The 12,955-nt window shown below is 41.7% G+C and overlaps 1 long non-coding RNA gene across 1 annotated transcript in view; it reads right to left on the reverse strand.

The window, feature by feature from the left end:
• Positions 1-326: 326 nt before the first annotated feature.
• LOC120373634 overlaps positions 327-12,955 on the reverse strand; it is a 38,962-nt gene continuing 26,333 nt past the window's right edge. The window contains exon 3 of the long non-coding RNA XR_005585611.1: positions 327-988. This is a non-coding gene — a long non-coding RNA (uncharacterized LOC120373634). The remainder of the gene's footprint in view (positions 989-12,955) is intronic.

The following is a 12,955-nucleotide window of genomic DNA, read 5'->3' on the forward strand; positions in this document are numbered from 1 at the left end:
AAACCCTTAAAGGCAAACAGCCCATTACAGAGGGTGAATGTTGTAAACTATTAGCACTGCCAAGGTAATTTCAGATAATTCTCTGGAACTGAGAAACTGACATGTCATTTGACTTTCCTTATTGAATCTACAGGTAGATAGATAATCTATTCAGATAAATATGCTTAGCACTAGGGATGTTCTCTCCCTTCTTAAAAACACCCAAAAATATAAACAGGTCAATGGCCAGCCCATGTAGTCCACAGATAAGCTGCTTTAGTTACAGCAGCATCCCAAGGCTATAGTAACGAAGTGTCTTTAAAACACCACCACCACCAAAAACCACGCTTTTTTAAATTTTATTTTATTTTATGTTAGTTATTGTGCATTATTTAACAGTACAGAATTTAAGAAATCAGCAGGATGAGTACACTACAATAGCTAGCGTGCTGCCTGGTATATCAAGAATACAAATGTATTCCAGCACTGATTGTCAGGGCACTCAGCACTCACAATGCCCAACAAAGGCATAAAACAACATGCTAAAACATTAACTAACACATGTTAAAGCACAAAGTTAAGGAGTCAAGCTGTAACCATACAAAGACTTTAGCAGGGGCTCAACTTTACACACTGTGAGGAGTCCCAAGGACTCCAATAGGACCACTTGTGTATGGTTTTGTGTTACTGGGGTATAAGTCAGGAAATAAACTCTGATGTGCAGCCATAATGCTTTCAACTTTGTCCCTTTATGCTGGGCATTATGATATATCTTTAATTATGGGATCATTCTCTGTTTATCAACCAAAGCTACAAAATGTAAAGTGTTTTTATTTAGTTTGCTTTCCAAACCCTAATGCTCATTAATATTTCAGGCTCTTCAATAACTCCAGCCAACAGATAATCCACAGCATTTGCCAGAAAACAATTTGCCTGATTCTTCTCTTTCTTATTTCAGTTTTGACTGGTGTTGCTCCATTGACTTCTTTAGACTTAATCCTGATATGCTCTGTGATGAGGAGAAAAGTCAGGCCCTAAATACAGAGCTGGTTTACAGTGAGTGCAAGGAGATTAGAAAAACAGGAACAAGCACTCAATATGCTAAAAACTAAAGAGACTTAAAGAGAAGATACACATCCAAATGTTGGACATTATAGACCTTGAAATGACAATTCCCGTATAAATTGCATCTGGGGAGATCAAACAACCTGGCACTTTCAGCTCCTAATGTCTTTGCCTTTAGTGTATCATGGCATCTCATTGGACCTGATCCTTCAGCCAGTCACACTAGTTTTATAACAGAGCAACTCCATTAACCTCAAAGGTGTTAGTCCCAATATACAATAGCTTAAAGGAGAGGACAATCAGGCCCGTGTTCAAGAGTTGGGGGGCAGGTGCTTTGTCTCAGAATAGTTTCAAAACAAACAGTAACTATGGCCTCAGAATATGAATGGGTATGAGACTACAGCCAACAATTTCTTACCTGAACAACTTGTTTTATAGAGCCCAGGTCTTTGTATTTCTAGCATGCAGCACTAAAAATGTAAAGCTTTTGTAACTCACCAGTCAGGGTTCAGACAGCCCAAGGGAAGAACAGGGGGTCTGAACCCCAAAGAATAAGCAATTGAATCAACTGGTTGTATATAATGTTTTTGTGAATAACAATATGCCAAGTAAGGTCTGTTATGAAAGCTTGTAATTTTCTGAACTTGATGGGCATTATAGACTATCAGGGTTGGAAGGGACCTCAGGATGTCATCTAGTCCAACCCCCTGCTCAAAGCAGGACCAATCCCCAGACAGATTTTTGCCCCAGATTGACCCCCCTCAAGGATTGAACTCACAACCCTGAGTTTAGCAGGCCAATGCTCAAACCACTGAGCTATCCCTCCCCCTTACACAGATATGTATACAGATTAGAGCAAGGGTAATCAATTTTTTTTTGTAACAGTCCAAATTTCTTGGTCAAGGTACAGTCAAAGTCCAGATTCCAGAGAAACTAATACAAAAATAACAACAAATGCTTCTAATAATAAGTAAATAAGATTTTGTGGTCAGTTCAAAAGCATCCGGTGGTCCAGATTTGGCCCGCGGTACGCCTACTGACTATCCCCGGTCTAGGGTATCAATATATGCACTTATGCATACAGAACAGTATGCTCATGAGCAGAACTACAATTTCAAGTACACCTCACATCATGGAGGGGCTCCTTCCAAGTAACTGTTTACAAGAAACTAACCTCAAGTACCCATTCAATGTCCAGCCAGGAAAAAGCAATGGGGGACCATTAAAGTTAATGGGAAAACACTGAAACTACTTGAAACTGAAAAGAAAACCCCAGTCTTGGAAAACTAACAAAGGAGAGAATTTCCCCTACCATGAATCACCCTAGTCTAAGAGAAAGGAAAAAAACCCACAAACCCTTAAAAAGAGAAGGGGTTTGAAGTGAAGAACATCCAGAAACTGAGGGCCAGCATCTATTCAGGCTGCTTTCCATGAAGTGCTATAGTCCCTCTATCACATTGTGTTACATGTCCTGCTCCACACCAATCAACAAAGAATGAGAGTCTGGTAAAGCCCCTAGCTATAGCGAGTTTAGCTCAAGCTATAAAGACTCAGGGTATGTCTACACTACAAGAGTAGTTCGAATCAACTTAAGTCGAATTTGTAGAATCGACCTTACAAAGTCGAATTTGTGTGTCCACAGTAAGGGCACTAATTCGACTTTGTGAGTCCACACTAACGGGGCAAGCATCGAAGGCATTTAACTAGAGGCTACCAGCTCAAACCCTGATATCAGCCAAGACGGTGGCCATGAGACTTAAAAATTCCTCTTAATACAGCACTTTTTTCTTGTTACATATAGTTCTAAAATTCTGTTACAGTCATAAGCATTTCAAAGCCCTGTATCAAAGTACCACCCTATTGTTCTCTATGGGGTTGGCTACACTTGCAAGTTAGAGCGCATTAAAGCAGTCCCGGGCGCCCTAACTCCTCATGTGTCCACATTGGCAAGGCACAGAGCGCCTGGATTCTGCAGCTGGAGCGCTCCTGGTAATCCACCTCCACAAGAAGCATAAAGCTTGCTGCACTCTGGCGGAAACACCCGGGGGTCAGCGTGGACGAGGTGCCGCATTACTGTGCTGTGATTGGCCTCTGGAAATGTCCCATAATCCCCTGAAGTCAAGTGGCCACTCTTCTCATTGTTTTGAAATCGTCTGCAGGCATACGGCTATCCCCTTTCAAAGCTCCATTTCTGACATCCGGCATGCTTATCTGCTCCGGGACAAAGCAAACCATTAGTGTGGAATGCTGCTGTTGTGAGTGTGTGTGGGGGGAGGTTTGTTGCTGTCTCAATTTACAAGACAGCATGCTGACACACTCTCGGCCCCCCCAAAACACACTGTCTCTCCACCCACATACACACAACACACTCCCTGTCACACTCCACCCCCTCTGCATTTGAAAAGCACGTTGCAGCCACTTGCACACTGGGATAGCTACCACAATGCACTGCTCTTTGTGGCATTGCAAGAGCTGCTAATGTGGCCATGCCAGTGTGCTTGCAGCTGACAGTGTAAACACACAGCAGCGTTTTCCTTGCTGCGGTCTCCGAAGGCTGGTTTGACTCCCAGCACTCTACATCTGCAAGTGTAGCCATGCCCTACCTTTGTACTTAACAGGCGATCCTGTAGTAGCTGCATTTGCAAGCAATGACACTTCGTGTGGTGCTCTGTCACCTTCTGGTGGTGGCTGGGCCACCTAGAGATTGATAAGCCCACTGCAGCCTACACCGACAGAGCTGGGTCTTTCAGCTGAGGTATTAGACACTCATGCCTTAAGCGTCACCTCTCTCAGGTTCAGGGCTGGATTAATCTTTTGTGGGCCCTGGTGCCCAGATCATGGCCCTGCCCCTGGCTCCACCCCAAGGCCCTGTCCCTGCTCAACCGCTTCCCTCCGAAGTCCCACCCATGCTCCAGCCTGAACTGTCTCAGCCTCTTCCCCCTGAGGTCTCGCCTGCCACTCGAACGTAGGGGCAGAGAGGAGTGAATGTGGGCCAAGGGAACGAGGGGGTGGAGAGGAGCAAGTGGCAGGCAGGTGGGGCTTCAGGGTTGAGCATGAGTGGAGCAAGGGGGTGGGGCCTACGGTCTGGACACCGGGGCCCCTTCTGAGTGTGGGCCTCGTGCCATTGGCACCATTCTAAACCTGATACTGCTCAGGTTCAGTCCCTGCTGAGGATGACGTGGCCATTGGCATTACACGTTTTATGTAGATCAGGTGTGCTCTGAGATTCAGATTCAATGCTTATGAAAATGACTTTCTGTAAAGCCACAGGTTCAAAAATGTTGAGCCCTAAAGAATCCCTTTAACTTGTATACTGCACCTACTCATGTGGCTCTTAAGGCATTCCAAGATCTTCTCCTGGTATTGCTGTCCTGTTTATGTTCTTTGGTGCCTGCTCTTCATACTTTGTCCACTTCCCTGAGTGAAGTCTGCCTCCAGGAGCATTGCAATTATCTCCTTGTCCATGTAACTCATTAGTTCTGTGAGGATTACTAAGACATATGGCAAATATTGCTAAAAACTTTCGCTAGCATGGATTTGAAATTTTAAATGAATTTGCTTTAGCTCCATTCGCTTCTCTTTTGTGTTTGCTTCCATGAATATTCATGTGATTGAATTTCACTAGCATGAATGATCATTGAAAGTTAATTTTAAATTTGCTTCTTTTAAGCATTCAGATTAGAAACATGATTCAAAAAAGGGTTTAGACATTTATATGGATGAGAGCAAATACAGTTATATTAGGATTAAAAAATATATAAATTCTCATATTTCAGAACATAAACCAACCACAGTGAGATCCTAATCTGTGACTGGCGCCCCTAGGCCAGTGGTGGGCAATCTATGGCTCGCGGGCTGCACGTGGCCCATCAAGGTAATCCGCTGGTGGGCCGCAAGACAGTTTGTTTACATTGACCATCCGCAGGCACAGCCGTCCGCAGCTCCCAGTGGCTGCGGTTCACCATTCCCAGCCAATGGGAGCCGCGGGAAGCGGCGCAGTCTGGCAGGGATACCCACCACTGCCCTAAGCACTATAAATAATAACTAAGGATTCAAGAAGAAACTTCTCATATACGCAGTTTGTTCCATAATTGTCCATTACACATTTTTTGCACTGTCCCCTGAAATACATGGTAATGGTCCAATCTCATGTGGCAATTTGTATGTTCCTGTTGTAAGAGTTCCACTCTCTAGTCTGGGAACAGAAACCGTACCATATAATTTATGTGACCAATCACAACTAACTCAAAAAGTCAATTGTAGGAAGAAACTCCATGAACAGGAAAAAGGCCAATTAATAATTATGATTTGATCAGTTATAAGTACTAATAGATACCTAAACAGAATCCTACAAATTGATCTATTCTTGTCATGCTTTTGAGGCAGTTGTTTAGCATTATGTGACATTTTACCAATGATTTGTAAGGCAGTAGTTTGGCATTCTTTTTACTTATACATTTAGTAATGTTTAACTTCATTTCTTCCACCTCTCAACCAGCAGTTACAATTGAACTCATCAGTTTGGCAATTAAGAATGACACATAAGCCAAGAATAAAAAACTAATCCACAGGAAGCATTTTGTTTTGGGGGAACATAGATGCTAGATTTCTTCATGATGTTCCCAGCCATGGCACATCATCATCATCTTACAAAACATGGAGGTACTAAAATGAAGAAATAGGTCACAAGCTCAGACTTGTAAGGTTAAAAAACCATTATGGATCTTTTTTCATCACTAGAGAAAAACTTACTAACTAAATCTGGATGAAAGTATTCAAATTCCAAAAATTTCTCAATGAAAAAAAGTTAAAAAACATGTTTGCAAAAAATTCATTCTGTTTTCCAACTATCTCCTTTTGGTATCTTCCTAACAGTAAACTCTGCAATTAATATCTCTATCATTAAAAACTTCAGAGAAATGATGGATTACAGTCTACGTCCTCTCTTTCCAGGTTTACTCAGACAGCAATCAGAGACAAATGTGTTGGCAGAGCATAAACAAGAGTACTCTGAGTGACAGATTTTATCACATCATGGAGGGAGATTTCCAGGGAGATCAAGCACTGATGCTCATGACTTGTCAACAAAGTCACTTGATATTCAAGCTCAAAGACTTTAATGAAGAAACTGCAGAAGATTTGATTGTTGTGGTCTTTAAAGCTGCTGCATTATATTAAAAATGTGATGGACTCTAAGCGACCAACATTAAATTTTAAAGCTGTTTAAGATGCATCTGTTCTCCCACATCCTTGCCCCTGACTCACATCTTTCTCCCACTCAATGCAAATACTGCAAAGTGTCTGCAACCATTTATAAAAACACAATGTAATGTTGGAATAACTGTGAGGGGGAATTGCTTTCTCTCTAGTCTGCGCCTACTGTAACCATTTTTATGATGCATAAAACTTCTCCAACAGAACAAAATGGAACAAAGATCCAGATGAGGTTTTATGTAAATTGGAGGTTATATATGGAATATAAGACAGACAAGCAAGTTATGAATAGAAACTAGACATACTATGGAGAGTTTTTGAAAACAGTATTGGTGATGGACCTGAAGACTGAATCTTCCATTTATCCCCATCAAAAAAGTACAGCAGAGACAGTGGATGTGCCAGCTTCCCCATGCAACCCAACCAATAAACCTCAACTCCAGCCTGGAAGGGCTACCTTTAAGGTGAGCAGGACATTCAGTCTATACATCTGTCCACTCCTAGACCTCTCAGCTGAACATGCCAATACAGGTGTCAATTAATGCCAGATGAAGTTGGCTTTATGAAGTGGTGTCTGTCCATGAGGAATAAGAGAGGTAGTGATAAAAAAGAGCCACTAGATGATGACAGGTTTCAATCCCTAACAGCTCTGGTTAGATTCAGAGAAGTTTCCTTGCAAAGAAAGGCTACACCCCCTCCCCTACCATTCCCAAAAGTTATCCATTCTTTCAGTCAGAAGCTTCTGTAATCCACTCTGTGCCTTTGTATAGTGTTTAGTATAATGCGGGGCTGCCCTAATATGCCTCCTCCTGGTCAAACGTGGCACTGCAAGTGCTCCCTGCCTCTGTTTACAAGATGCAGAAGCCCCTTAGTTTTCAGTTTTAACCAATTTTTACCCCCAAAAAACGGGTTTTACAAAAAGTATTAGTTTTTTTCCTGATTTTCACCCTACATTCAAATATATAAAATTAACTTGTTTTATTAGGAAAATACAATACATTGCATGAGATACATGTATTATGATAATATATTAGTGTGTATGTGTATGCAAAGCTGCCTGTTGAAGTCAGGCAATGTATTAATCTAGAAGATACACACAATAAACACACAGTCACGCAGGCAAGCTCTGAAGTGCGTGTGCATCTAAATGTACTGATGAAGCTCACACCCACCACGTATACGTTTTGAGCTGTTAGCAGATAACTGTTTAAAGACTGGACATACTAAAATGGGAAGAAAATGAAAATCTGCTTCAGAATATATTTCAGAACACAAGGAAGTATTCGAAAGTTTAAAAAAAACAAAAACAGGAGAAAAGGATGAAGTTGAGCGTATGCGCTGCAAATGGTGTGGTCCAATTATTAAATGTAAATATTTATAGGCTATTAGTTCTATGTCTACACTAGTAAACTAGTAGTAAACACATGCATCCGACAAAGTGGGTACTCACCCACGAAAGCTCATGCTCCAATATGTCTGTTAGTCTATAAGGTGCCACAGGACTCTTTGCTGCTTTTACTAGTAAACTGTTTATTTAAATGAAAAGTTTTATTTGGGGATTAGAGAGATATTTTCTTAAACTCAAAGGTGGCAGTGTGGTTTTTTTCAGTTCTGTTTTAGTTCTTCAGCGAACCACATTGAATTCCATTCATCAAAGCAGTAATCTACTGTATACTTTCCCCCCGTCCTTCCATCCACAACAATAAACCCCGATATCTACCCAGAAAAATTAATCGCTTTTCCACTGACTTTCACCTGTTTTTGTTGTGGTGGTAATAAACACCGATAAATAAATAAATAAACCTGAAAACAAAGGGCCCTAAAGATGCGTCAGCCTGCGAGGAGTGGAGCAACCCAGGCCATAAACTTGGCATCGGTCTTTAAACAATAACAAACTCGGCTGTCTAGGCATCTCCCTGGCCTAGCCTCACCCAGCACTCCCCACAAAAGGAGCAGCTAGCCTTACCTGGACTTCTGGCTCCTGATGGGTCAGCATCTCCTCCTGGCCCTACTAGGCCTCTTGAGGACTAAGCCTTATCGGTAGCCTCGCCTAGGGCACAATGCAGGCTTAACAGGACCATATACGCAGAGCAAATCCCCCGTCATACATTTATATCACAGGTCAGAGTGGCCCAATTGCCATCCAATTAATTATCCAAAAAGCAAGGAGCCTCTGTTCTGCCTATGCTAAAGGCTGACAAAGAAGGTGTGTTGGCAAAAAGATGGAAGGTTTAAAGTCAGTGATTTAATGGGAGAATGACAAAGGAAGCATTAGATTTCTTTCTTTGTACAACTTTCACATACTTTAACATCTGCACAAGAAGAGCATGGAATATCTTCATGTTAATATCTGAAAACCAGTTAGAGATTCTTTGCCCACAGCAACAAATGGGAAAATACATACCACACCAGTTTGCTAAACTGTGTCGCATTTATCACAGCAGAAACAAATGTGTTCGCTTTCTATAGCCCCAGGGAACACTGTCCAAGTTATAGGACAAAAACATTTCCATGGGATTAGATGGATTTTCTTCTTTAAGAAAAAGGGGAGGAGGGGGCACGGAGAGCACATGGAAATGATATTAATACCAGAGTTGGATCACTTTACAAGATTTGCATAGCCATATGCCACCGAGATAAGAAATGACATGGTTGCAGATTAAATCCTTAATGATTGATATTACAGTTCCTATGTTCTAAGAAGAGAATGAAGTTCGGAAAACAGCTTTTTTATTGCTACAAGAATACTGAAATATTGTAGAGTCCACATGTTCCCTTCCACAGCTTCACTTTTTGCAAGATAATAGGTTGAGGAAATGGTTGAGCAGTCACTTTCACTAGATTTTATAGTCCATGTTAAGGACATTTCAGCAAAATGCAGGTTAGTCCAGAGAATGCCTGAGATAAATATATCATTGGCTACTGTGGGGTTTAAAATATAGTACCAGACTTCCCTCCAGTAATAAAAGTGAGATCCAGTCACCTACAGTATCATTGTAATTGTACTGTATGTGGGAGTTATGTCTAGCATTTAAAATACTTCAGAAGGAACTGGAATATATTGTACAGTGTATATTATATACCTGATAGATCTCCCGAAAACTATTGTCCATAATCAGGATTATTATGGTCAAGTTGTACATTTACTAGAAAACTAAGCTTATATAGAAAATGAACTGTCCTAACATGTCAAGTATCAGAGGGGTAGCCGTGTTAGTCTGGATATTCAGAGAAAATTGGCTTGTTGGAATATGAAAGTACCACTCGATGGAGAACATGGTGATCCATCATGACTACTGCATCTTATAGCAATTCTGCGGCTGGGTATTCATAAACAAGCCTAGGATTTAGGTCAAGAATCCTATCCAATACAAGATTTCACATCTGTCCGGGACACTTTCCAGATTAATTGTGCTGTTTCATGTAAAAAGATGGTGGCTTTGTTTTGTTTATTTCCTAACTACAAAATCTGCAAACTCAGTCTGGGATCTGAGAATCAAGCACAAATCTTGCCATCTCATGCATCGTCATTATTCATAAAGATTCTGAAGACCATATTGCTCCCCTCAGTAATAACTATTCACCTTCATCATTGTCTCCAACCGGTTTGTGGTGGAACTTAGAAAACAATTCTGCTGGTGCTCCACAAGAAGGAACAGAAACCTGCTCTCATAGATGTATTGTCTCCACAGGGCTAACAGGAGTAAAATTCAATGTAAGCTTATCAGGCCTGAGTACACATAAGGAACAAATCTGCTGAGAAAGATGGTGCCATTTTTAATTGCGATAATCACTTTCCAGAGCAGGACAACATTTTAAAGACACTTTTGAATGTCAAGATAGATCTTTTTCTATTCCTGATTAGGAAACCCTGAACTAGTGACTACAATTGTGAAGTTCCTATAAATGTTATGGGGTTGATTTAATAACTTCAGACAACATGAATTTGGCAGTTATGGTTTAGAGCTAACAGATCACTATGAAAAATCCAGAGAAGAACAGAGGTTCACTATCTTATTTATCACTTACCTTATCGTTGTCTATGAAATACGAGGTCACTTACATTTTTGTGTGACCCATTCTGAATGCTGAGAAATCAAAACATTCATCTCATAATTTAAGTAATTTATCCAGGAGAAAGGTCCTCTTTACACTCTGATTTTACCTCATTTGCATAAGAATAATAGAAATGATGTCAGGAATCCAAAAATATACACTTAAAGCGGAGTAATACAGGAACGTTCAAACTTCATTTCAAATGCCAAAGCACTTGTAAGTGTCACTGCATATTTATAAAGGCACTCAAACAATAAGAAGGATGAAGAGAAGAATAACAAGCTCTAGGGATGGGGGAAGCAGCCAGTAAAATATAGAAGCAAAGCAGAGGAGATATGCAGAAAAGAAGGAAGAAAAGCTTATGCAGTGTCAGACTCCTAGTCAACTAATGCACTTTCTTAAAAGATCAGCATTATTATAGGCAAGGGTGTTAGCAACAACTATTATTAAGGTTGCCTGACACATCCCATTATAAAACCCTGTTTTCAATAACTTTAACTTTGCAAAACTGTAGCCATCTGAGCTGAAGTTTTCTGTGCTGGCTGTCTGCCTCAGGCTGAATTTTATTGGAAATTTTCAGCCAAAACCGTTCTGTCATTTCTGCAAATGAGGCTAAGGAAAGAAGTGTTGTTTTGCCAATGTTAAAAAATGCTGGTGACCATTTCTTTGAAAAGCTCTATTGCCTCCATAATTTGGAGCAGGGACCTGAGATTTGGCAGAAAGCTGGCATCGGGGATAAGCTTTTTGCTTTCTTCTTGAAAATCCACCCAAATCTGGCCAAGTGCTAAGCCTTTGTGGAAGAGAAAATATTTTAAATTGCAGTTTGTACAGGCTCAATAGAGACTTCTTAGATTTTAGCAGCTAAATTCCCTGATGATTCTGCCTGCATTGGGGATGTTCAAGCCTGAGGTTGAGGAGGAATTTCCCTACAATTGCAGTTCTGGGCTGCTGTGGTCGATTCCAGGTCTGGATCTCGCCGCCAGAACTGAGAGCAGGGAGACTGCCTCTCATGTGATCTCAGTAACACTCTTGCTGGGCCCAGGCAGTGTGGAGAAGGAAGCTGCCTGATTCCAATTCAGAGGGGATGAGAACTGGACCTGCACAACTGGGGGAGGGGAGAAAAAAATTGGACAAGAAGAGAGTGGAGACAGACTTGATGCTGATGGGAGAAAGACGGAAACTGGGACTGGAAAGAGGCTCACCATTCCTCTGCGGTCAGCAAATATCTACAAACCCCACTAGCGCAGTGTCCTATCCCCTCTCTACAGCTTGTGCACACAGAGGATGAAACCAGTTACTTCATTATCTCAACTGGCAGAGGTCTGGATCTAAAGGCTTCAGTCCAGCTGATGATCCATGTGGGTATCAATATGATGCCAAAAATTAGGTATTCCATTATGTAAGTTTGCTTTTTCAAAACCTAGGAAATTACACACACAAAAAATACATTAAAAGATTATTAAGGTTTCAAAGTCAAGCACATGAAAATTAGGAAATGCCAGAATCAAGGTTGCCTGTGTAATCTTAGGGCTTGTCTTCACTACCATGCTAGATCGATGCAGTTGCGTCGATGTAGCGCACCTGAGGAAGACTGCACTATGTCGACAGGAGAGCGCTCTTCCATCAACATAATTACTCTACCTCAACAAGAGGCAGAAGCTATGCTGAGGGGAGAGCATCTCCTGCCAACATAATGCTGTGTAGACAGCGCACTAAGTTGATGTAACGAACGTCGCTCAAGGGGATGGTTTTTTCACACCCCTGAGTGACGTAAGTTACATCGACTTAAGCAGTAGGGTAGACAAACTCTTAATGTGCCCTCCTTGTGTTTATGCATTACAACACAGTCTTTAATGGCATGATCATTGATTTTTTTCCCCACAGGACCCCTGCCTCATTCAGTTCAGAGGATGGACCTCCTCTTGGGAGGAATTAAGGTTCTGTACTGAAGGAGACTGTTGCCTGTAGGACCCATGCTTCATTTGCTGGAGAAGTTGGAAGGTGTGTAGTCAGTGAGGCAGGAGATTGCAGGAAGAGAGAAAATAACCTCATGATTAAGTTGGATGATGTGGTGGAGAATGCTGCCTTGAAGAAGGGGATTCTATCCCTGCCACTGCCACAGAGTTCCTACATGATGTTATGCAAGTCAGTTAGTCCAAACTTTGCACAGGTGGTCACTAGTTGTGTTGTCCTCATTTTCTGGGAACCTCACTTGATACTCTGGGGTCTGATCTGCAGACGTACTGAGCATTCACAGCTGCAAGTGAAAGAAATAGGAATTGTACTTTAAACTTATTGTTGCTGTAACGGGGTCAGCATCTGTTTCCACGAACGCCCCCTTCTGGCCGGGTGTGAGCCTGCTATATCTTAGTTTGGAACAGAGTGGCACCAACCTATCACAAACACAACTCGCCCCAGCCAATGGCTTCTCCGGTGGGTCTTCACTGACTCAAGCCTCTGGCCAAAGTTCTCACACTGTCTGTAGATGGAACAAACAAAATCCCGTGCGGTGTATACAGTCTCTACCTTCTCACAGCCTGGTATGGGATCAACAGGGCTTCCTTCCCAGAGACACTGCCTTCTATAACAGTTGAATAGGGGCCCATCGTGATACCCTCAGTTGGTGTGTCCTTTTCAATAG

The sequence above is a fragment of the Mauremys reevesii genome, linkage group 10, assembly GCF_016161935.1.
Source record: "Mauremys reevesii isolate NIE-2019 linkage group 10, ASM1616193v1, whole genome shotgun sequence".
NCBI classification, from domain to species: Eukaryota; Metazoa; Chordata; order Testudines; family Geoemydidae; genus Mauremys; species Mauremys reevesii.